Consider the following 24086-nt stretch of genomic DNA (forward strand, 5'->3'; position numbering starts at 1 on the left):
AAATGTATGTGCAGAACAGAGAACAGAAAATCTCACTCCATGCAGCCGACCAAAGTTGCCAACCCAGAATTTTATTTGAAATAAGAAGCAAAATGCAGTTTTCGACTGAAGCGGCTTATCATTCCTTTGCTTTGTTACTAGGACAAATACAAAACGAATGAATAAACATTATATGCGTCTCTTTTTGTATCTTTTTTAAATAAGACCGCGTGCCAATCCAACTGTAATAGCAATTAAAGCGATCTATTCTTATAGTATTTATGTTAAAGCAAGGCTTTTATTTTATCACTGTTGGGCAATTAAGATTAATCTTTGGAAATACTTAAATTAATAAGCACAAAAACATATGACATTCTACTCCCGACATTACGTCTCACTCAGTCACAATTTGAGGTTGCCGCTCATACAGTCTATGCTTTCGTTCGCCCCCTGGTGGTTGGCTGACTTTTGGTTGAGAAAGTGCTTGATTTGATATGCAGCAGAGCCCGCTATTCAAATGTTAATATCGCCGATGATTATAAAATTCGATTAATTGTGCAGCCCTAGATGAGATCGATCATCTTCACCCAGGTAGAGACAGCGCCTTGAGGATTGTTGTTATCTGAAGGTCAACACTGGTAACCTATGAAGATTAATCACAATGATGATGATGATAAATATTGTTGCTATTATTTATATAGCATTTTTCATACATGGAATGCAGTTCATTGTGCTTCACATATGAGATTCAAATAAAACCAAAAACAGAGAAGCAACTACAGTACAGTACAGCTTAATGAAATAATAGGATGGAATAAATCAAGGTTTTGGGTTTGCTAGCATTGCAATCAAACCAAAGTGATTCTAGTGATGCCAGACAGCAACATTTAAAGTGTCAAAAAGTAGACAGGCGGTGTCTTTGAGCCTAGGTCAGTTTAAGTAGCTGTTCCTAACCTTTCAGTTGCCATGGACCGGCTTACATTTTGCAAAAATTTCACGGACTGGTAAAACGTGTCGACCGATGGGCAGATTTAATAGGTTTAGCTGTTTCCATTTTTTCAGTTGATATCAAAATGCGTGATCATTGGGCGTCATTAAAATGACATGGGTTGAAAATACGTCGTTTATTTTTGGAAATTAACCAACTCCTAACCCAAATCCCTAGTGTTCTGTGCCCCAGCTCGAAAGGCATGGTAAAATTCTCCATCCACCCATCCATCCATCCATCCATCCATCCATCCATCTTCAGTCTGCTTATCCTGGTCAGGGTCACAGCTCTATCCCAGGCAGCACAGCCAGGGGTATTATAGTTTGCAGAGTGCTTTTATTTTTTCCTCATGTGTCAGATCCTGTATTTAATGTATAGATCTGCTATGATTTTATAAATCATGACATAAAGGAAATTTACTTGCTTATATTTGTGTCACCAGTTGAATATGACTCCTATTTAGAGTCTTTTGTTACTGTCCCTGTCCTGCTGGTCCTCCGGATCCCTCCTTATTCCCCCCAGGTGTGTGCTGCTCATTATCTACAATACTATTGTGCTAACCATCCACACCTGAATTGTGTCAGCCCCTTGTCCCGTGTTCCCCAGTTTGGTCATTGACGTCAGTCCTCTTGTTGCCTGTGCCCTTCCCAGTATTAGTCCTCCTGTTTTGCCCCCCCCCCCCCCCCCCCCGTGCTCCCATTTGTTTTGTTGCTCCTATTTTAGTGTAATAAAGCCCATTTTGTTCTCCTGACACCTGCCCTATGTGTTGCAGGTAGGTAAATGATAGTGTAGTCATTAAATGTGTATTTATGAAGTATCTATGGAGTAACTTTTTGCCGTGAGATAAAACTGACCCGGTTTCAGTTATAACAAATTTTTTTTATAAAATATACAGTTAGGCTGTTTTACCTTGTATGGCAGTATAGAAATCTGTATGGTTTAAAACTCTCTGATGATATGGTCAAATGTTCTGTTTTCTCTGGACCTCTCTTTGAAATGTACAAGAGATGGTCCATCTACTCTCCCACCATGTCTTAATTTGTTCCATGCCCCTGGTCAGACCACTCGATCAGCTGTCCTGTACTGTAAGTCTTGCCTCCACGGGATCAGGGTGAAGGTCTGCCTACCAAAGCTCCCAGGCCAAACGATCACTCCTCCGCCATCTTCTGCAATCCCTCAACCCATCATCCCGTCGAAAAGGACCAGGCTGCGATTCAGGGTGGTGCAACCCTCAGCTTCTAAGAAGGTCAGGTTTGCAAAACCCAAGGCCTCCACCTGCTCCATCCTGCATTCTCTGGGTTCTGCGGATCTCAAGAAGCCATTCCCTGGTTCCTTTCCTGTGAACAAGAGGTCTCAGCTGAAAAGACAGCAGTCCCCTGTTTTGATATCTTCTGCCCCAGAAGAACATGTCCCCCACTTCCCCAAAGCCACCGATCGGCGAGAACATTCCAGCTTCCCGAGACACGTTGTGACTCCTCCCCCTCCCCTCCAGAACCCTCCTTTCTGCCTCGCCTCTGACCCTTGTGCAAGAGGTACCGAACCCGGCGGTACCCTGCCCAGATGGTGAAATACCAGGCCCTGCGCAGGAATAAAAAGCTCCGAGGTGCTCGGAGACAGCTGGAGCGGCTCCACAAGAATGTGACTGAAGTGCATTGCAAGCTCCTGGCAAACCGGCCGCCCGCGTCGCCTCGCGTGGACGGGCCTGTCAGTTTCCATGGCGCAGAGAGTTCTATCCGCTTCTTCCCCTCTCATACCACCCCGCCCATAAATTAATTAGCGCTTATGGCTCCTGAGGCGTTCCCCTGAATTCATTGTAAGCTGTAAATAAATGTCTGGGAACCATAAAATATACACAACAGTGCGGGACGAACCCAGTCAAATCAGGCGGCGGAATTCATTTAAGAATCATCTTGCTGGAGGCAAGCAATAAGAAAAGAATAGATTTTACTCAGTTAGAAAGTACTCTTTGGAAAGGAGACAAACAGATGGGCGAATAGGGATGTGGTTTTAATTATAAGGGGCTCGGTTTTCAGACCTTATTTCAGTTAGCAGGTTGACACTAAGTATCTTCCAGGCTGTCAATAATTGTGGCTAATCAGGTGGAATCTTCCTGATGTATGTCTTTGTTTCCCAGGTAACCGAGTCCCCCCAGAGAAAAGAATCTCCAAAGGTACCTGGCGTTTCATTTCCGATTTTTCTAGCAGTGTGTCACTTTGAGGAAACAGGTTTTCCCTACGTGTGAGTAGAGCTGCGTTTCTAGAGACTTCAGAGAACATGTGGATGGATCACAGAAGACACCGTGTCCTGGTGCCATTCTGAGCATGCTCAGCTCTTTGAAGCAGTCAGGTTATTGCATTATTAATAAAAATGACAGATGCTTTAACCTTCTTCGTTCCAGAGAGAGCTGGGCTTATAAACATACTGTTGTATTTTATTATATTCTTATAGTGTGTCTTTTAGGTTTTTTTTTTTTTAACACTATGAGAGCTATGCCTTAGCAAAACTGTTTCTGTCAGCATAACTAAAGTTTAATCCTATCCTATGTCGTAAAAAGCTATTAATTAGTTTGATTTGTAGGTTTCTTTCCTGCCAGATCACTTTAATGGTGCTTTTAATCAAGTAATACAGCTTGGATTCGTACAAAGAGTTAAGATGTTTACAGATATAGCAGTGTGAAATGCTATTTGAGCAGTGAGTATTCCAGAAGATGTTTTGTGTTTAACAGGCCCAGCTGAGCAGACCCCAGGAAATGGCAAAGCAGAATTTGTGAGGAGTTCCCGCCCCAACTGTCACCTCAGCTCCGCCCCTCAGTGGGCGTGGGAGTACTAGCTCCACCTTCCTGAAGAGGAAGAGGAGCCCTCCGACCAAGGGGAGGCGGCATGCAGGTCTTCTGGCACACTGGAGAAAGGTCTGCCAGCCCTGGAGCTGTAGAACGGACAGCAGCAGTTCTCACTCTCCAGCATCTGACCTGAGTGCCTCTAATGACACCCCTGCTGTTCGCTTCACAGTAACTGGCACAAAAAACACCCCCCCGACCAATAAAACCCGGGGCCCTGCAGCTACTTGTGGAAATTCTGCGGTTGAACCTGCTGCCTCAGATACCACCCCCTGCAAAAAAAGAGTAACATCCAGCACTAAAGTCTCAAGCGTCTTCATTAAAGCAGTTACCCCGGGTGTAGCAGTCTACACCATTACCTGCGAGTGCTTCAGCATTCGCTAGATGTTCCCCTACAGCAACAGATTCAAACAACACTCCAGATACTCACTGGTCAGATTTAAGGAGTGGATCTCTTACTACCTTAACCTGCTCCACTAAAGGTACGTTTGGCTCCCATTCTCAAGTAGGATGTACTCTGTTCATGAAAGTACCTGCAGAGCCCCAATCCCAACATACATCTCCCAACCATTTACCTTCAGGAGTGAAATCTTGAACTGCTCAAAGGATCCAGTCTGCCCTTCAAGTGGATCAAAGCTCGCCTCCACAGTAGTTCCAGCGGTTGCATTAAAAAGAGAGTCTGCTACCAAGAGAAGGTGTCTCTGTTCTGAAACAGCTTTACTGGTATTTGAGGAAAACAGGAAAAATGCAGTTTTGCAACATTCTTGTGTGCATAATCTGGTGCTTTTGGAATCTTTTTGCCAACCCCTTAAAGTACCTTGGGGTAATTTAGCTGCTGTATCTCCTGCTAAATCAACAGCAGAACCTAGCCTGGGTGGTAACAATCAACATGCCTCAAAGACTGCAGTCTCATGTGACCTGCCGAAGTGTGGTTCCTGCTCCCTTCACTCTGCTTTGGATTGTGATACATATCCCACAGCTAAGCTTCACAAACTGAAAAAATCACTTAAAATATCTCCTAACATAAAGGCTTCAGCCCCTTCTAAGAAGTCCTTCTGGAGCTCCAGAAGATAGCCAAAAAAGGGGGAGATCTCCTGCACAGAGAAAGAGAGTTCGTCATTGTGCTGCTAGTGATGGGATGAAAGCTAAGCCTACTGCAAAAGCCCCATCATTGGGGAGGCCCTTGTGTTGATTGGCTGTAAGACCGCAGCATCTCCGACAAACTACTGACTCCAAATTGAAACCCTTAGGTCTGTCTCACAGGACACCCAGATGCCTCAAGGTGACACCAAACAAGAAAGTGACACCCCCCTCAACCAGCTGTGCTGGGGACTGCTCTGTGGGACTGGGGTCCCATTGCTGTGCTTGGTGCCCATCAGGACACATGGCGGGTACTGGGTAAAAGACCCCTACTGGAGACAGTCCATTCTCTGGGCTTAAACATGCAAAGGAGACACATCCAAAAGCTGGTTCAGATGGAGTTACAGGCCAGGGAGAAAACAGGGAGTCCAAGAGAGTGGGAGGAGCCACTGCTCTCACAAACCCTTCATTAGCTTTCTTTGGTCCATCAAGATCCAACACTTCAGGAAGCAAGCCTTTACCAGTTGATGGTGAAGCCTTTTGTTCTCCTGTACTTGAACTGGCCAGCCATATTGCTCCAGAACCCAAACCCGCCCTTCCCAGTAAGAATCATAAGCCTTGGAGATATGTGACAACATTCCTACCTGCCCATTCCTTCATTAAAACAATTTATTTGCAGGAGGATTTATATACTGCTCTACTGTAAACTCCTTTTATCCAAAGAGACCTACAGTAGGGTTACGATTTATGTGTAAAAAACACAGTGTTTTATGTAGTGTTAAAAACCAAATGTTGTTATAAACTAGAACATTTCAAATAACCTTGTTTGCTCATTTGAGGAATGATGGCAACGGAATGTAAGATGTCTGGATACGACTCCATGTCACTAGAAGGCATGTAGGTCAGGGAGTGAGGCATGGAGGTCAGGGAGTGAGGCATGGAGGTCAGGGAGTGAGGCATGGAGGTTGTTCATTTCATGCCCAGGACAGGATCTGTTGTGCCATTGAACAAAATGCTCACGCTGGTGTTACAAAATCTCCTGCCTTGAAAAGTTTTAAGTCTTTGCTGCGGTTGAAATCATTAAACTAAGCAACACAGTAATACATGGTACCCTTATGGTACGGCATTAGAGAGGCTTTCTCTGAGCAGATATCGATTTCACATATTAGCTCATAGATCCATGCTGATTTAAAGTGAAGGCTCACTGCAAGACCCTTTACTGAAGACATTTATCTTCTCTGTCCAGAGCTGAAGAATGAGAAGGAGACGGAACAGGCCTGCCCAGAGCTCCCTAGGTCCCCCGTCGAGCCCAAAGGCTGCAAACTCCACAGCAGAGAAATGGCCACTGTCTTCCTCAGGCCCGGCAGTTCCGACCTGATCTGGTCCCTCCCTTGCAACACAAAGTCCCTCTTGGGGTTTCGAAGATCTTCGACTCGAAGATTCCGTGCTGCTTCATACCAGTGAGGGCATTCCCTCTGGCAAGGTGAGAGGCAGCAGATGCATCAGGATCATTTGCTGAGAAGACATCAGACATCACATCAGGACCTACTGATTAACACCTCAGGCTTTACAAGTATTCAGGTTCTTAGCATCTTGCTTTGTTTTCAGTAACGTGCTTTTCATTAACACTGAATCCTTCATTTTCAGGCAGAGAATCTTTCACTGAAGAACTTTGAGTTCTTTTTGAGGGAAAACCACAGGAGGTATGATGTCCATGTATATGCCTTATTTGTTAAGAATACATTGGAGCTCAGAAGACCAACATGGTTAAATGTTTGGCATCACAGTTCATCTCTTCATCTTTTAACCACTAATCCTGAGCAGGGTTGTGGGGTTGTCTTGAGCCTATCTAGGAAACACAGGTATGCACCCTGGACGGGATGTCAGTCCATCACAGGGAACATACACACGCATGCCCACACTCAAAATTATACTCGGCGCGAAATTTAGCAATACCAATTAGTCTAACTGCATGAGTTTGGACTGTGGGAGATTGACTTAATTTCATTATCTTTTATGAATGTTGTATTTTTAGAAATAATATTATTTATTTCTTTGTCTCTGGCGATTTTCATGATATATTTTGACTAAAATTAATTTCTTATGTTTTTGCGTACTGTCACACTTAGATGAATTTATGAAGCAAATTGGATTAATTTGGTATAGTGTCATTTAGTTCGAAATATTTTCAAAGTGTAAGTGAAAATCCGATTGGTAGAAGTAGTCGTCAAATGTAATTAGGGAATGGGGAAAGATTTTATTGATACCAATGCCATTATCGATTCTGCTTATTGATCTGAACCTTCATCAATTCCTTTATTGATCCCTGGTCAATTTATGTGGAAAAAACCTACACTGGTTTTCAGCATCAATGCAGCCATTTTATTGTCTGAAAACACTGTAGAATGTCTGCCTAACTTTCAATTATGTTAAAATCAATGACAAAGCTTCTTTCCATAAAAGGATGTAACTTAGAAACTGATAAAATAATTCTTTTTCAGAAAAACAGGCATGCATGCCTTGTAACATTTGAATAACTTAAAATACTGCTTTTCATTATCAGTCGAATGCTCATTCTCACCTACATACTCTAATTTTGCATTCATGTCATTTTTACTGGCACGTTTCACCAGTATTACTAAAGCATGCTGCAGCTTTGACATAAACAGATAAGGAAGCATCATCAAATTGTGCATTATCTGTGATATCTGTGCTAAACCTTTTGTAAATCATTTACTTCTTACAGTTTTTTTTCTGAATTTATGCAGAACATGCACATTTTGACAATGTTTCAATGCGAATGTGTTGTCAAGGTTGGATATTAAACCAGCTTCCCAGTGGTGTTAACACTGACCTGAGATTTAGCTGATGTCTGGTGAGCGCTGCTCTCAGGATTCAAACTGACCTTTAGGTGATGTGGAGGGAAAGACGCTTTGTTGCTCACAGTGCAGTTCACTACATAGTAGCCCATTCTGTACTGACGTACGTTCTGGCATAGATTTTAGGTCAGATGCCTTGATAGAGCTGTAGGCGTTTAGTTTAGTTTAGTTTATGTGAGTTTAGTTAGAGCATCATCAGCTCATGACTGTAATATTGCATGAATCCTGCTTTGAAATATGAGTAGCTTCTTGCATATGCTGTAAGAAAGCTTTACATCGCAGTATGCAAACATGCAAATTTAAGGAGCATCACTGGCTGAAATCCTTAAAGTCGTGACCACACAAGCAAAAATGGCACATAAATATGGGTGTTTTTACCATGACTAGAGGGGAAAAAAATGTCGTGTTGAGATGTATTCTGTCTCATGGTTTGTATTCCAACATCGTTCTATAACATGCTGGCATCGATAAGAAGAACTGATAATGTTGGAGGCATAGGATTTTCATGGATATAAAAATTTGGAGCCGGTTTTCAAGTGGAACGATTCCCATCCCTAAGCGAAATTCACTGTTTATTACAGAATGCGGTCTAGGAACATTGACCTGAATTGAATCATTAAGCCTTAAATTAAACAGTCTTGCCCCCATGTTATTTTCAGACAGAGATTTATGAATGTAGGAAAAGGATGGAGACGCTAACGCCGGAGCTGAAGAAAGCTTACATGGGGACGGAGCGAGTGATGAAGGGAGACATCGGCCCTCTGAGAAAAGAGGGGAGCAGGAAAGAGCAGGAGGGAAGAGAGGGATGTGGCTGATGGGGGAACGGAAGGATGTAGAGCTAGAGGAACATTAACTTCAGCTTTGAGGCAAGTATCTGTGTGGTGAATTTGATGAATGTGTTTGATATGTAGTTCTTAAAATCTTTTCAGTCCTTCTGAATAGCAGTGTCTTTGTCTGATAATCTGTCCCTGACAATTCATCTAAATAGTGTGTCCAGACAAACACATACACACATACACACAGACCAACACCCGCCGTGTATCTTGATGTGTAACACTGGGGTCACTCACACAGTAAATGATCTGTCTGGAACCAGCATGGAGCTGGCCTGCTTCTCCAGCAGTTCAGCCCGATGTCCACACAGGGGCAGTGTTTCACTGTGGGTGGGAAACACAGGCGTGCCCCAGTAGATGGAACAGGCTGCCCGGAAGTCGTAACATAAACTTTCACAGTAATAGTCCTCTTCATCATCAACCTGATAAACAACAGCTCTGGCCAACTCTGAGTAATTATTTCTTGTTTAAGAAAGAACGTTGAGTAAACTTGACATTTTCTCCCAGCTGTCCTCGTTTTCACTCCGTCTGATTAAGGCAGAGTAGGTGTGGACTGTGCTCACTCGCTGCCTGTCGCGCACACACACACGCACACACATGCACACACACGCACACACACGCACACACATGCACACACACGCACACACACACAGAGGGCCGTGCTTGTGCCCAGTGCCATGAGAAAAGGATCCAGCTTTTCCAGACCTGGAAGCCAGTTTCCGCCATCATCCCTTTTGCATGCCACGCCGGCACCATGGACACACCGCGTCCCCCCCCCCCACTGCCCCACTACTCTTTGATGTCTAATCCCAGCACAGCCAGGGAGACATCCCAAAGAGATTGAGTCCACATGACATTGACATGTGGTTTGTACCCCGCAGCAGAGGCAGAGAAACCGTAGGACGTGTCAGAGCCGGGGGGGGGCTGCGTGGGGATGGACGTGCCAAAGCTGGCGTTGGGTGGCCTAGTCGTGTGGAGCCTTCTGACGGCGGGTGAGAACAGCATGGGGAGGACTCAGCTCACCAGGATGCCGTAAAGACGCTAAACGGCGCACACAGGAGCTGCGGAGTAGGCGTCCGCCAACTTGGGTCTTGATGCTATCAGAACTTGAAGGTATTTTTAAACACAATAAAGGTATTTTAAAACAGTAGCTTTCAGTGGCACTTAAAACGGCCCAAATCCAGGGCAAAAGCCCCACAAGGGCGGGGGCGCTGCTGACTTTCAGCAGGAAATGACATGGCAGTTTCAGGAGCTTGTAAGCCCCCCCCCCCCCTCCCCAGTATGGGTCCAGTGCTAAAAGAACAGTTACCTGAGTGTGGGATCAGGGAACAACCAGAACTGTGTGTCCCAGTTAAAACGCACTTTAAGGTACAGAGTTTACCTGGAGTCACTTAAAGTGGAGCAGGACTGAGCCAGAACAGCAAAAAGGCTACAGAGATATGGAGTGTGAAATGGGGGAGGGGGCAGTCTAGCTCCATTAATTAGTCCATGTGCAGCCACAACAGGAAGTGCTGGGATCGTCTACCGTTCCCAACCCATTCCTGTCTTTTCCTTTAGCATCCCAGCGGCTTGGATAAGCAGTGAGCATTCGAAGAAGCTCCACGTCGCAAGAACCCTTGATCCTGAACCTTTTTCTCAGTCGTATAAAAAAAAAAAACAAAATACGCTTTGGATACTTTCAGTCAGAAAGAGCAAATGAGATTCATAGGGAGGTATTTTCTGAGAGTATTGCGCTGGAGCAGATGAAAGCAGGGGCGCAGTGCATTATGGGTGCTGCCTCTCTATGCTGAACCCAGGCACCGTGAGAGAACGAAGATCAGTAGACAGTGAGATGTCACGGGGATGAAATTGAATTCTAGTCAGTATTTACTGTAGAGAAATGGAATCACAGAGGGTCCCGTCCCCGCAAATCGCGTCGTGGCTTCCAGCTCAGATCGGATTCATATTCAATTCACATCCCAGCGACGCTGTGAGAACCGGCATAAATTAAATTGCCTTGCGATCCAGGACTAGCTTAGTGTCAGAAATAGCTCTGCTTGGCTCGTCCGCCCTCCAGCCCTCTTGATATCGAGGGGAATTTGCTGTGTGGACCCAGGAACACCCTGAGATGTCATTGTTTACCAGTAGATATTTATCTTTTGAGGTGCTGAGGCAGGCGAATTATGGCCTGTGAGTGCTTGCGGCTGCTGTTTGGCGCACAACGTGGAGAAATCACTGTAATAGAGCTTGTATTACAATCACAGGGCAAGCTTGGTATTGTCCCGTTACGTCCATCACTCAAGTTCTCCTACTCGCGTTTCAAAAAAATGTATGTGGTTACGGGAGGCCACGGTGATGTTTATGTGTTTTCATGCAGTGCTTTAAATGCTGTTCGTCGTACATTGGTACCATTTGTGTTTAAGGAGCCTGATGACATGGAACAGAATCACACACCCAGTGAACACAAAGCTCCTACAGACTGTATCTGAAGAGTTCCTGAAGCAGGAAGTTGCCTTTTTTTGGCACATTCATTGTTCTGCCCGGGGCTGTGAGGTCATCTCCATCACATAGTGGTACAGGAAATGATGCAATGGAGAAGACTGATAGTTGACCCTTGGCCAGGACTTGAAGTCTCGTGGGAAAGCTCCTTTGGCTATATGCTGAGAGCGTTCCATCTTATCATCCAAAATCGATGTGTACTGACTGGCCCAGCAATGAGGAGCTTTGACCTCCAAGTGAGTGCACATTCAATTCACCTCAAATCCATGCTGTGGCAGAAATTTCAGCTTGCCTCCATTTTCTCTCCCTCTGAGGGTGAGGCAGGACCCTATATGCAAATTTAGGCCTTAGTAGTAAATCATGTGGATCGTTTTTGTTCTAGGACGACTGTGTGCTGGGGAGGGAGTGAGGAGCAGCTAGCCATCAGAGGATGCCATTATGCAGGACGCCCTTCGCCCAGAAACCTCAGCGGCTCTCTGGGTGGGGGGGGAGGGAGAAGGTGCTGATTTGTATATTGTGAAAAATTTAATGATGTCAGAGTGTAGCCACTGGCATGGGACAGGATGGATAACAGCCAACCATGTTTGAGCCGCATAAATCAGAGAGATCAAAGGTCATTCGCAAGAGCACAGCATGAGGGAAATATTATCTCAATTTCATATTCCCATGTGTACAGGAGCAGCGAGAAAGCCAGGGAGAGAGGAGAGTAGAATTCCAATTAAGAGGAGCCCTGGCTATAGTACGACAGCCTAGTTAGGGGGGTTGGGCCCAGAAAGGGAGAACCAGAAGGGAGGGGGGGGGGCAGAGATGATTGGAGAGGAACTGGGTAGCACAGAGTCTTGAGCAGAACGTTCTAGAAGGATGGCGGTGGAGGTTGTGGTCCGACGTTGCCTGTGAGGCACCGTGAGGCGGTGAGATGTTTGCCATGTCCCAGGGGACGATCACGTTCGCGGTGCCGCGTTTTCAAAAACAGCTGATAAAGCAGTAAAGGCAGAAGGCTAACAGGCCTCTTTGTTTTCCTCCCCGGACTCATACGAATCCCGACCCTCTCGCACAGAGCGTGATGACACCGTGCTGGCATTGTTCCGGGACACGATCCCACTTCAGAGCAGATGCAGGTCTGCTGCATCTCCCGTGGTTCGGGGGAGGGGGGTGATGAATGAGACTGTGTCTGGGGATCAGGCAGGAGGCCTTCGTCTTCCTCGGGTGACCTTGTGCCTCCCAGCCTTTATACAGACCCCCCGAGGCCCCTGAGATGGGTGCTCTTACGGCATCACGCCGCCAGTGAAATGAAGACCCTGGCTATGTCACCCCCTCCATTTGATGCGGGCTGGCGGTCATTACCCCCATCCCGTCAGCTGGCCGCCCTTGCCGTAACCGTTTCGCTGCTGTCAGGTCTGGGGAGTCATTTGCTTTCAGAAATAACTGCCTTTGAAAGCATTAGGTGTAGGATTTACTGCAGTTTCCTTGTGAGATGGGGCTACATGTGGCTGCATCTGCCCAGATTAATGGCTTATTTCTTTTGTTTGGTCAAACAGTCAGTTAATTTCTGCCTAGGAACTCTGGCACTCTGAGACGTACAGAGAGCTGAAGATCATCAAGAGCTATGGGATGGATTTTAGGAACTGTTCATTTCATTTACAGTCTGTGTGTGTCTAGGGGGAAGGCATGTATATATAACATTGTGGGCACCAGATGTCCCTACAATGTGATAAAAACCTGTTATTTGATGCCACAAGGGGAAACTCGATTTGTGATTTCTGTGATTGCAACCAAAAATTAAGAATTCCAAAGTCTTGTATTTTGTTTGGATACTTATGGTTAGGGTCGGGGCTGGGTAGAGGTTAAAGGGTCCAACAGATCAGCCTTCTGGGACTTGAATTGGAAGCTTTCAGGGTAGATGTCTGTAACCACTACAGTGGCCTTAAGCAGATGCCCCCCTGCTGGTTGTCAGTTGTAATGCAAAGCCAAGTGAGAGCGTGGAGACATGAAACCCAGGCTTTTCTGGGAGATTTTTCGGGGGCTTTGGAAGCAGATCTAGGGCGGTTATACAGACACATATGTATATGGGACTGCAAACCGTTCCCAGAACAGAATCCGGGAATGAGCTGAGCTCTCAGCCTCATTCTTACGGGCCCTTGAGTGTTTCAGACAAACGAGGTTTGAAACACTTAATTGAATTGTTAATTGAACTGTGACCTTTATCATCATTCTAATGATCTGGGAGTTTTTTTTAAGGGTTTCTGATTTAATAGGTTTCCTTTAAGGTTCCCTAAATGATTGAGTGGCTTTTAAGGTTCTCTGAATGAAATGAGGTTTCAGATGCTCTCACAGCAGATAGGATGCTGTGGTGGAGCTGTCCTACAAAAGCAGGTGACGGGGGACCTTCTGAAGCTGTTCTCTGGGCACGGCTGGGGGGGGGGGGGGGGGGGGGGGCGAGTTTGAAGGAGCCTTTCAGGGAACGTGGTCGAGTCAGGATTGTGTCGCTTCTCCAGGAGTGTGGAGGGTGGAGTCTCGGAGGCGGGCAGCTGGATCAGCATGGGCCTGGTGCCCATGACTCTTTGGAGATGGTGCTGACAGCTCTGACAGAAACCTCCACATGGTGGAAAGGATGAGTAAGGATGGAGGTCAGTGGATGTGATGACTGTAGTGATGTGGAATGGAGGAGATGTGGGGTGGGCAGCCAGAGATACACACGCTCCCTCGGAGGATTAAATGTGTGGGTGACGATAGTGGACCCTCCTTCCCCTCCCCCCTAAAAAATCCCTGGTGTCCTGGACTCCCATCACTGCAGAGACCAAGTTTCATTTTGGGGTTTAATTACTGACCTGGCACCATCAGTGACGCCCACTCTGAGTGCCCGTAGGGGCGTCCTTTCATGAAGGGGCAGCGTTTGGCCCCCCAATGAAACCCAGCAGACCGTGGGCTATGACAGTGACGCATGGGCCTGACAGGTTCTCCTCCCCCCTACCCCCCAGTAGCCAATGTGCCCCTTCGCCTCTCCTGCAAGCATTTGAAATATTCATCTTATAAATATGTGAGCAGTTGCTAATAAAAGCCACAGTCTTTTATAAAGCGAGCAGCTGCGGGATCCATTGATCAGCTTTCAGTTTTATGTCATGCACACTTTTCTCTGTGTAATGCCCCACACGCCCCCTAGTGGCTGCTTATTCTGGTGATTTTTTTGCTGGCTACAGGGCTGTGCCCCCCCCCCCCCCCACCCCCACCCACGCCTTTCTAACAAGTTGCACAGGTTGCATTTCTGAGTTGCATTTTTAATCCCCCACAGCAGAATGTTACAGTTTTCAAGTATCCAGTACCCCCCACCCTCCCTCTATCTTCTTGTGCCCCTCCCCTTTCTCCCCAGACCCTCTGCACTGCAAGTTTTCCCCCTGGTCTGTAAAGGTGAGCCTGACCCATTTGCTTTGGGCTTGGGGGTCTGTCCCATCACCTGCGGTTTTGTGAACAACACACTAGAAAAAGTTCTGTAACTGGTGGTGCAGCTCCCCTGACCCACCCTCCTTCCTGGACAGTTACAAAGGGTACAGAGAAGTGTCTTACACAGGGCTAATTAGCCCCCCTCACAGGACTAACTAACTGAATGAGTAATAGATCTTTTTAAACTCATACAGGCTGCCCCTGTTGCTGTTTTCTGCACGTTTTTTCAACTTGACGTGGTTTCTTCAGCCTCCTGCGGTTAAAGGTAAGCATCTGATCCTCTCTGTGTGTAATTAATAACGTGAGATTGGATTACAGACACGCTGAACTTTTTTTTTTTTTGGGGGGGGGGGGGGCGGCTAGGGGGCGATCAGATTGGAGGTTTACATCATTAGATCTGCTGATTTGCTCTTGCCCTCTGGTACTGTCTATGACTCAGGCCTCCGTACAAAAGGACTTTTGTAAACGATGATAGAGGCTCTTCACACTTAACCTTTCTCCCCCCCCCCCCCCCCCCAACTCCCCCTACCCCCGCCTGCCTCCCTTCCTTCCGCCTCATCAGATAATCAATGGACAGAGAGCCTTTGCTGGGACGGCCTCATCCGTTCCCCCTTGGTTCTGCGTCCTTTGCGTGTCCCTCAACACGCTCCCCTGTCAGCGCTCCAGTTCATGAGTGTCAGTCAGTCATGGACTCGTCCGTCAGCCAGTGCCCCTCCGTGGCCCCCCCCCCCCCCCACAGTTCAGCCGTTCGGTTTGGTAGAGAGAGGGTAACCCACATTAGTATTCCGCAGAGGAAGCACTTTCCATCGCCGCTAATATCCCGGTGGCTGGGGGCTCTGCACTCGCTGGAAGCCAGTGACATCATAGCCACATAATTGCCGGTTATTGGGCGAGAGTGAGCGTGCGCCCCAGCGCTCCGCGGGCCTGTTTGCAGGCTCCCGTTTCCAGGGCTGCTTAATGTCTCCCGGCTCATAATGCACCATCTGCACAGCTCAGACAAAAAGAGGGAGATGGCGGGGTTAGCCTCAGAGGGTTAGCCTCAGAGGGTTAGCCTCAGTGCTAAACCGTGACATCAGTGCCTCCTCCGCTTTGAACTCAGAGTCCGAGATTGTTCACCGATGCCCCAGCATCACACGCCGCATGACCTCAACCTCCTCCTGCTCCCTGTCTTCAGTTTTTCAGCCTCAGCCACTGTGAACTATGGTGAGCTGCGTCTCTCTTTGGGATTTTATCTTCATGGTTCTATCATTCCCCACCTCCTTCTTCTTCAGAAACCGGTTTTGAACGGGGGTAACGAATGTCATGTGACCTCTGCCGTGACCCACCTCTACCAAGCCAAGTGAATGGGTAACACAATACAGATGAAATATGGTATGAACAAAACTCCTTCTCTACCTCCAACAGGTTTTACAAAGCCTTTTACCAAACCCTGCACCCCACCCCCATCCCATAATCCCTCGCTAGTGGGTCTCTGTGATGACTCAGGCCCCGACAGGTGTGGCCTGGCCCAGATGATCACTACATGGATTGCTGCCACTCGCTTACCACCTTTACCACTTTTACACATGGGCATTTGTTGTCTTTCATCCTCCTCACAGTGATCCACGTGGTCTGGATCAAAATCTGTTTACCCCTGAGGGGGTAAACGTTCGTGCCAAACCTCCACGACGAGCCTCCCCACATTTGCTGCCTTTTACCTTGGAGAGAAGCTAACTTGTTTAAAGCTGGGTTCTTCATAACCTGGCTGAAGAGCATACACTTCGCTACAGCACTGTGGTCCGATTCCTGGAGTACGCAGGAGGCCACATTCCAGTAGGGTATGAGATCATAGCCCCCGGGCTGGAGCCACATTTAGCATGTTTATATACAGATGTACTCATACATTTATACAGTATATGTAATTTCGAGCTGCCGTTGAATCAATATTTGCTGGATTAATGAAATAGAAACTGGAGAGAACAGTATATATGCATAATGATCATTTGAATATTTTAATTATTCATCCCAGGTTTCCTTTACCGCCCGCTCATTCACTCGCTTGCTCAGTGTCCTCCACTCGCCTGGTCCTCCCCCTCCCCCGCTTTCTCTTTGTCTCTCCTGCTCTTTCTCTCTCTTTCTCTCTCTCTCTCTCTCTCTCTCTCTCTCTGCCTTCCTTGCAGGTTCTCACAGAGTTCTCAGGTTGCTCGAAACATGATCTCTGGGTTTTTCATTTCCTTTTCTCCAATATCCTGGAGTTATCCCCCCGCCCCCCGCAGTCCCTGATGACTAGAGGAGAGAGAATATGAGTCCTGTTGTCTGGGTTTCTTCATCCCGGACAGGTGTCTCTGTCAGAGTAGCCGATGAATGGGAGATGGAGCACTTACAGGGATCAGGATGATCGCTGTTCCATCTGTGGTTGTGGTTTAGACACATTTCTCTGAACCCATCTAACCTCCTCTGTTAGGGAGTTCTCTGGACTACAGTAGTCTGATATGGACCTTTGGAGCTTTCTGGCCAAGTGTGGACCTGGTATTCTGGATAATTTGGATGTGGTCCAGATATTCACCAGGCTGCACCTTCATTTCACGTCAGTGGAGGCTTGATGTCTAAGATAATGTTTCCTGACCTGGTCATTGGGGACCCCCAGCCAGTCCACATTTTGCTCCCTTCCACCTCCCAGTAACGTTAACTGTCTGGGAGTCTCCAGTATTAGGAAGTATTGGTCTAAGATATGTTTATGACCAATCATGTTGTGTGTCTTCTGTCCCAATCTTTGTTCACTGTCCCTTAGCAATTCCCTAGATTAGTGTGTTGCTTAGTTGATCTTAGTTGCTGGGTGCTTTGGACCAGCGTAGCAATCGCCTGCAGGTCAGTCAGGTGTCAGATTCGGTGTAACCAAGGCTGGTAAAACATCATTTAGAAGGGGTTGGGTATAGTTTTACTGACATTCTTACAAAACACACATGGCCAGCACCAAAAACACACTATTCACCAGTTAGTCCCATAGGATTCAACTAGGAATTATTTGATTTTGTTTTTTATTTTACTTGAATAATCCATAGTCTGTATAATAGTCATGAAGCATCTTTTACAAATTATTCACATTGCGATGCATTTCCCTCTACTTCTCTTCCAGCACCTGGCTTCAGCAGAGGTGTCGGGTTATAGGGTCATTTCTATTTATTTTTCTGCATATTGTGTCCTTCTCTTCTTCTCTCCTTAATTCCCTCTCTTCTCCTATTCTGTCCTTAAACCCCTCTCTTTCCTCCCTTCCCGTTTTATCATTACTTCCCCCTCTTTTCTCCACTCTATTCTGTCCGTACTTCCCTTTCTTTCTCTCTCCCTTTTGTTTCTCTTCCTTTTCTTCTCCCCCTCTGTTCTGTCCTAACTTCCACCTCTTTTGTCTCTTTCCCAATTTCTGTACTTTTCTCTCTTCCCTCTTTTCTGGCTGTCGTTACTTCCCCTTCTTTTCTCCCTTTCCTGGTTCTGTCGTTACTTCCCTCTCTCTTTTCCCCATCCCCTCTTCTGTTATTAGTTCACTCTCTTTTCTCTGTTTTGTTGGTACTTCCCTTCTCCATACTGCCCTCTCCTTCCCTATAGCCCTATCTACTCTGTCCCACTCCTCCTCTTCCTCCCTCCTCTCTGATAGTTTCCATCTGTAGTGGATTACTGGGCGTAACTTCCTGTTTTCCATCTCTTCTTTTACGGTTTTCTTTTATCACTCTTTTTACTTCCGGAGAGCGGCTTTTTCCTACTGTGAGTACGGAGATGCAGGGGGCAGCCAGTGTACTCCGCTCGCCTGCATTTATCTGCTCTGCTTTTTCTCCCTTATCTCACTGCCACCTCATTAGTTCTCTTTCTCTGTCTCTCCCTCCTTTTCTCTGCCATCGTTTCTGTATCACTCCCTCCATCTGTGCCTCTTGCTTTTCAAGCTCTCCCTCCAGTCCCCCGTTAGCTTAACGAGTGGATCTGGTTGCTGAGCACACCATGTCTCTACTGCGTTTCTGGTTCGCTAATTCTGTCTTTCTTGAGCATATGATCAATGTCATAACCCAACGGGGACTTAATGATATAATTATAAAATTGGCTCTCTTCCCATCCTGTCTTCCCATACACCCCCTATTCTGTCCTTAATAATGGTAAATGTCTCATTTCTCAGTAGTACAGTAAGGATAAATGAATTAAATTCTGTCTCTCCGCGTTTTGTAATAGCTCATAATTTATAAGCTCTTTTGTGTAAAACTGTAATCCGTCTGGCTCTAGATGTGTAATGGCTGGATATAAAAAGGTTAATCTTGGTGGATCTTGGGTTGCCTGCATCGGCAGCTTGCTCAGGATGGGTGGGTGTTGTGTAAACATGCAGACCGCCTCTCACGTTCGTCCTCTGCCCTCTCATTAGCGTGATGGGACCTTTGGAGCTTCGTGATGTCGGAAGGCTCTCTGGGGCGTCCACCACATCCGATATCGGGGGAGCTCTGCCTCCGTGCCCATGCCAATTTACCCTCCGGCACGTGATGCGAGCCCCTCCAGGCAGTGGGGAGGGACAGTCCGCGGGGGTGGCCTGTCAGTGTCCGTGAACAAGCCCATGTTATGACTGCATGCGTGTCAGCTGAGTGGACAGCTGGCTGCCCCTCCCCCTTGTTCTTACAGAGTGGTAAAAATATGACTTTACAGGATGCAGCTGAGGAAGTAATCCATCCTGTGGGGGGGTCACATCTTTTAGTAACAATTCCATATCCTTCCCTCTCCCTTCCGCCCTGGCAGGCTGACTTAAGATTCTGATTTTGAAAACCAGTTTGTGGACTTCATGTGAAAGTTGGCAAGGGAGCTGAGATCTGATTTGACTCTGGACAAAATGGCGAGGAGACAAAGCTATTCTCCTCCGTGACTCATCGCCAATGCTTATACCTCCATCTCACCTTCCTTCCCCCCAGCCCTCCCATATCATTACCTGCCCTGGTGTCTCCCACTACGGTAGTTTCAATCATCATTATTCATTAAAATGGCTTTCTCGTGTCCATAGTGATGTCTAAAGAAATATCAGCTGTCCAGGTAGGTGCTTCATTTAGGGTACTTTGTGTGCAAGGAGTTAAGCCTAAACTAAGCATAGGATCCCCTGCCTTCCACTCCTCTGCCCATAGTCACCGGCTTCCACTCCTCTACCATTAGTGTCTCCCTGTCTTTCACTCCATTCCCCATAGAGTCCCACTATCTTTGACTCCTCTCCCCATAGAGTCCCACTATCTTTCATTCCTGAGCCCATATAGTCCCCTGTCTCCCACTCCTCCCCATAGAGTCCCCTTCCATCCCACTCCTCCCCATAGAGTCCCCTTCCATCCCACTCCTCCCCATAGAGTCCTCTGCTTCCACTCCTCTGCCCACAGAGTCCCCTGCCTTTCACTCCTCTCCCCATAGAGTCCTTTGCCTTTTACTCCTCTCCCCATAGAGTCCTTTGCCTTTCACTCCTCTCCCCATAGAGTCCTTTGCCTTCCACTCCTCTGCCCACAGAGTCCCCTGCCTTTCACTTCTCTCCCTATAGAGTCCCCTTCCATCCCACTCCTCCCCACAGAGTCCCCTGCCTTTCACTCCTCTCCCTATAGAGTCCCCTTCCATCCCACTCCTCCCCATAGAGTCCCCTGCCTTCTTCGCCTCTCACTTTAGAGTCCCCCTGTCTCCCACTCCTCTCTCCATATAGTCCCCTGCCTTCCACTCCTCTCCCCATAGAGTCCCCTGCCTTCTACTCCTCCCCATAGTCTCCTGTCTCCCACTCCTCCCCATAGAGTCATCTGTCTCCCACTCCTCCCCATATAGTGCCCTGCCTTCCACTCCGCTCCCCAGAGTCCCCTTCTGTCTCACTCCTTTCCCCACAGAGTCCCTTGCCTTCCACTCCTCTTCCCATAGAGTCCCCTGCTTCCCACTCCTATTCCCATAGAGTCCCCTGCTTCCCACTCCTCTTCCCATAGAGTCCCCTGCTTCCCACTCCTCTGCCCATAGAGTCCCCTGCTTCCCACTCCTCTTCCCATAGAGTCCCCTGCTTCCCACTCCTCTTCCCATAGAGTCCCCTGCTTCCCACTCCTCTTCCCATAGAGTCCCCTGCTTCCCACTCCTCTTCCCATAGAGTCCCATGCATTCCACTCCTCTTCCCATAGAGTCCCTGTATCTTTCACTGCTCTCCACTTCGGTGAATTGGCTGCCTAAATGAGTTTTATGATCAGACTCGTGAGAGTGATGCTTTGTTTGATGTCTATGAGTATTCGCCTTGCTTTTTCATGAGCGGTGCCGATGTGAGCCATTGACAAGCAGCTCACGTCAGCGTCTCCGATCTGGACCTTTCGCTGCACACTACCCCTGTCTGTGTTCTTTGTTCTGCCGAGAGCCGGTTGGGTTTTAAGTCCTCTGGCTCCTTTGGTCTGATGTCATGCTTTGAATGCGGTTGAGTGCGTTTAGCCTCCACACATGTGGCTTCCCCGCTCAGGTGCCCTTTCCATACAGATTTGGAAATGGTCTTTATCTCTTCAGAAGGCCTGTGCAATTGTATCCTTTTATTAAACACCTTTTATTTTTCATTTATCTTTCTTCTTGCTGTGTCAGGACTTTATTGCACGACGGACTTTTATGTCTTCAGCCGCATGGCACTTTGACCCCCTTAGGAATCTATAAAATAAAATGAATGGAATCGGGATAAATGGGGGACGGCTGGATGCACATTCTCTCGGCAAATGTTTGCGGTGACCCTTCAGTATGGAGCGGCTCAGTGAAACGGCATGATGAAGGTGCCCGGCCTTTCACAGGAGCCGGCGGGCAGCAGCCGATTTGGCCGCCCACGGAGTGACACTCTATGCACCGAACTGCCCTTTTAAACTGTTTTTTTTTTTTGTGTGGAAACCACCCCAGCTAAAGCTGTCCGTCACACATTTCCTGTCTTTGTGTGACTCTTAGCTCCCTTCCAGGAATTCTCTTAGAGGAAATGCGGCTGTATTCCGGCTTTAATAACACCTCAAGAACAACCCCCCCCCCCACTCCCCAAGACTTTCTGTGCACCAGTTGTGTCCAATTCAGAGCTAGGTGCAAGCTGCAAGGTCAGATTTAGGGATGAGCAGAGACGGTCCATCACTGAGAGAGGATCTTACAGAGCTGCTGACAGCGCCCTGCGCAGCGCCTCTTAATGCAGCGTGAGGTGACGCTAAGTGATTCACGGGCTGATGTAAGGTGTTAGTCATGCACCTCCCCCTCTCTCTACCCGCCGCTTCACACGTCGCGGGTTTTCGATAAGAAGTGCATCATTATCCCACCCCACGCCGGGCAAAACCTAACAGCGGTACCTTGAGAAAGGCTACATGGGCATTAGCTTGAAAATGCTAACACACACCCACAGAGTGTCATGCTGTGTGGCTAACTCAGAGATCCCGTGCAGTGTGTCCTGCGTTTTGGGTACTGCCCCGGCGCAGTCTGGAGATGCTGTGTTGTACTACCTTCTGTGAGAGGACCAGGGGCACACACAATGTGGGCCATTTCACAGACATTTATTCTGAGGCGGAAAAAAAATCTAATTTTAAACAGCACCATGAATAAATGAGAAAATCTTTGGCTGAAGCTTGCCGGAGACATCGGCTGCGGTCTAACACGAGCCGTCACACTGACTAGTCGGCGGTTTTGAATAGTTACCTGCCCTCACCGCCACCACCCATGATTGTGGCGTATAAAGCAGGCGGGTTTTACCCTCACCCACAGGATAGTCTTTCAGACTCCGACCTGAGCGCTGAGAACAGTTCCGTTATCCGAGATCACATCGCCGCGTGTAATCCAAATCTGCTCTACTGAATTCAGGCGGAATGTATCAGCAAAAACGGGATCTTATATATTAAAAAATAATTAAATTACGGCTCTTATAAAATCTCTGCGGTCAGTTAAAAAGCAGTCCTCACTGACTGGTGGATTTATTTTGCTGTTAAATGCAGTTAGCGATGTGTTTGCATGCAGATTGGATTCTCTTCACTGCAGAAAATGGATAAAAATGGATAACTATTTAAAGTATCTTAGGATTCAATTCCCACTTGTTACCCGCTGATCATTTTTAGTAGCATCTTTTAATATAATATATGCTGTATATTTAACTCTGGTTAATTACAGTGGTGCTGTTTTCATACCACTGACTTAACTGGTTCGGGTCATGATTCGTCTTCTTTTCCTGCTTGTTGTCTGCTCGTTATTACAGCGATGCAGTAACTGCAGCACTGATTTAAATGCGTGCAGATAGCTTGGCTTTGTAGCCATATCAGGAGATGCAGGTTAAGCAGGTGGGACCGTCACCACGGTGACGGAGTCCTTATGAATACTAGCTGTCCTCGATGTCTGTGAGCCTGTTAGCTTTACTCTCATACACAGACCCTTCAAGGGGTTTCTGTGCAGCTGTAAGGTGCGGCCAGCTCTATATGTACCTTACATGAGCCCAAAGTTCTGATTGGGTGGAAGCTGAACTTGCTGCAGAAATCTCCTGCGTTGGAGATCACCGTCTAAGGACAGGATTTCCCCATCCGCCCCTCCCCCTCGCTTCCTCGATGGGCCAGAAATCCTGTTGTCTTAGAATAATAGGAATGGCTTCTGCCGTGTCCATGCTGCTGACGCTGCTCTTCCGAGGGACCATGTGACTGGGCTTTTACCAGCTTTTGGACCAGACTGTTTTCCCCCCCCCGGCTAACCAAGCCATGTGACAACAGCCCGTTTTGTATTTGGGTTACAGAGCTTCTTCTCATCATTGCAAAGCCTTTTCCAGGGTCTCCAGAGTCGTAAGTATAAAGGACAGCGTGTCAGACAGACGATTTGGGAAAATACACACGCTCCCTCGTGTTATTACTGTTACTGGCCAAAATTAGACATCCAGAAATACCTGGAGATGCGAATACCGCGTGCTCCCGGTGAGCAGAGCAGAGCATGTTTGTCAGACACCAAGGAAACGTATTCCTAGACCTTCTGCTACACGGCACAGAATAAACACAGATATGGGCATTCCTGACAAATGGTATTCCTCCACGCCTCAGAGAACTAGCCAAGGTTGCATCCATAAGGATGAAGACTGGACCACAAATCCATCAGCTCATCGGACTGGGTAAGGTTTGGCTTGGTGATTACAGCTCACGGGTTAGGGAAGGGCATGTCAGCCCTGAACGTTGTATGCTCTCCTCCCGCGAAAACAGCACTCTGGCAGTGGAGCCAGTTAAAGGCTTAGCTTTATTCATGCCAAAAAAATAAAAAAAACTCACACAACCCAAGGCCGCTTGCAGAGAGCCTCAATAATTCATCAGGCCGAGGAGAAGATCCTGACTGAAGTTCCTTTGAAGTTGATATCATGTTTCTTTGGCTGATTTTCACCATGTAGTCCGGCTCTGAGCAGCTCTTCGCTAACTTCTTCAGGGAGGACTTGGAGTTTAATTTAGAGCTTGTTAAATCATTCATAGCACAATGTATCCGTGCCAAATGAAGCTTTTATAGCATGCTAATAAACCCAAACAGGAGAGCGACACAGAATCATTACACTGCTTACTCTGTTATTGATGTATCTTGACATCATGGCAGAAGGGCATTCTGGGATGGATAGC

General features: G+C 47.2%; 1 protein-coding gene and 1 long non-coding RNA gene across 2 annotated transcripts in view; one reads left to right on the top strand and one right to left on the bottom strand.

Moving 5' to 3' along the window:
• Positions 1-3: 3 nt before the first annotated feature.
• Positions 4-23927, bottom strand: LOC125718902 (uncharacterized). Its single transcript, XR_007384974.1, has 3 exons — positions 23751-23927; positions 2095-2304; positions 4-622 (listed from the first exon to the last, which is right to left on the bottom strand). It is a non-coding gene; the product is annotated as an uncharacterized LOC125718902 (long non-coding RNA).
• The window catches only part of sema4c (sema domain, immunoglobulin domain (Ig), transmembrane domain (TM) and short cytoplasmic domain, (semaphorin) 4C), a 63159-nt gene continuing 62391 nt past the window's right edge, over positions 23319-24086 (top strand). The window contains exon 1 of the mRNA XM_048993120.1: positions 23319-23596. The gene's annotated coding sequence lies outside the window, so the exon portion shown is untranslated. The remainder of the gene's footprint in view (positions 23597-24086) is intronic.

The sequence above is a fragment of the Brienomyrus brachyistius genome, chromosome 2, assembly GCF_023856365.1.
Source record: "Brienomyrus brachyistius isolate T26 chromosome 2, BBRACH_0.4, whole genome shotgun sequence".
Taxonomy (NCBI): Eukaryota; Metazoa; Chordata; class Actinopteri; order Osteoglossiformes; family Mormyridae; genus Brienomyrus; species Brienomyrus brachyistius.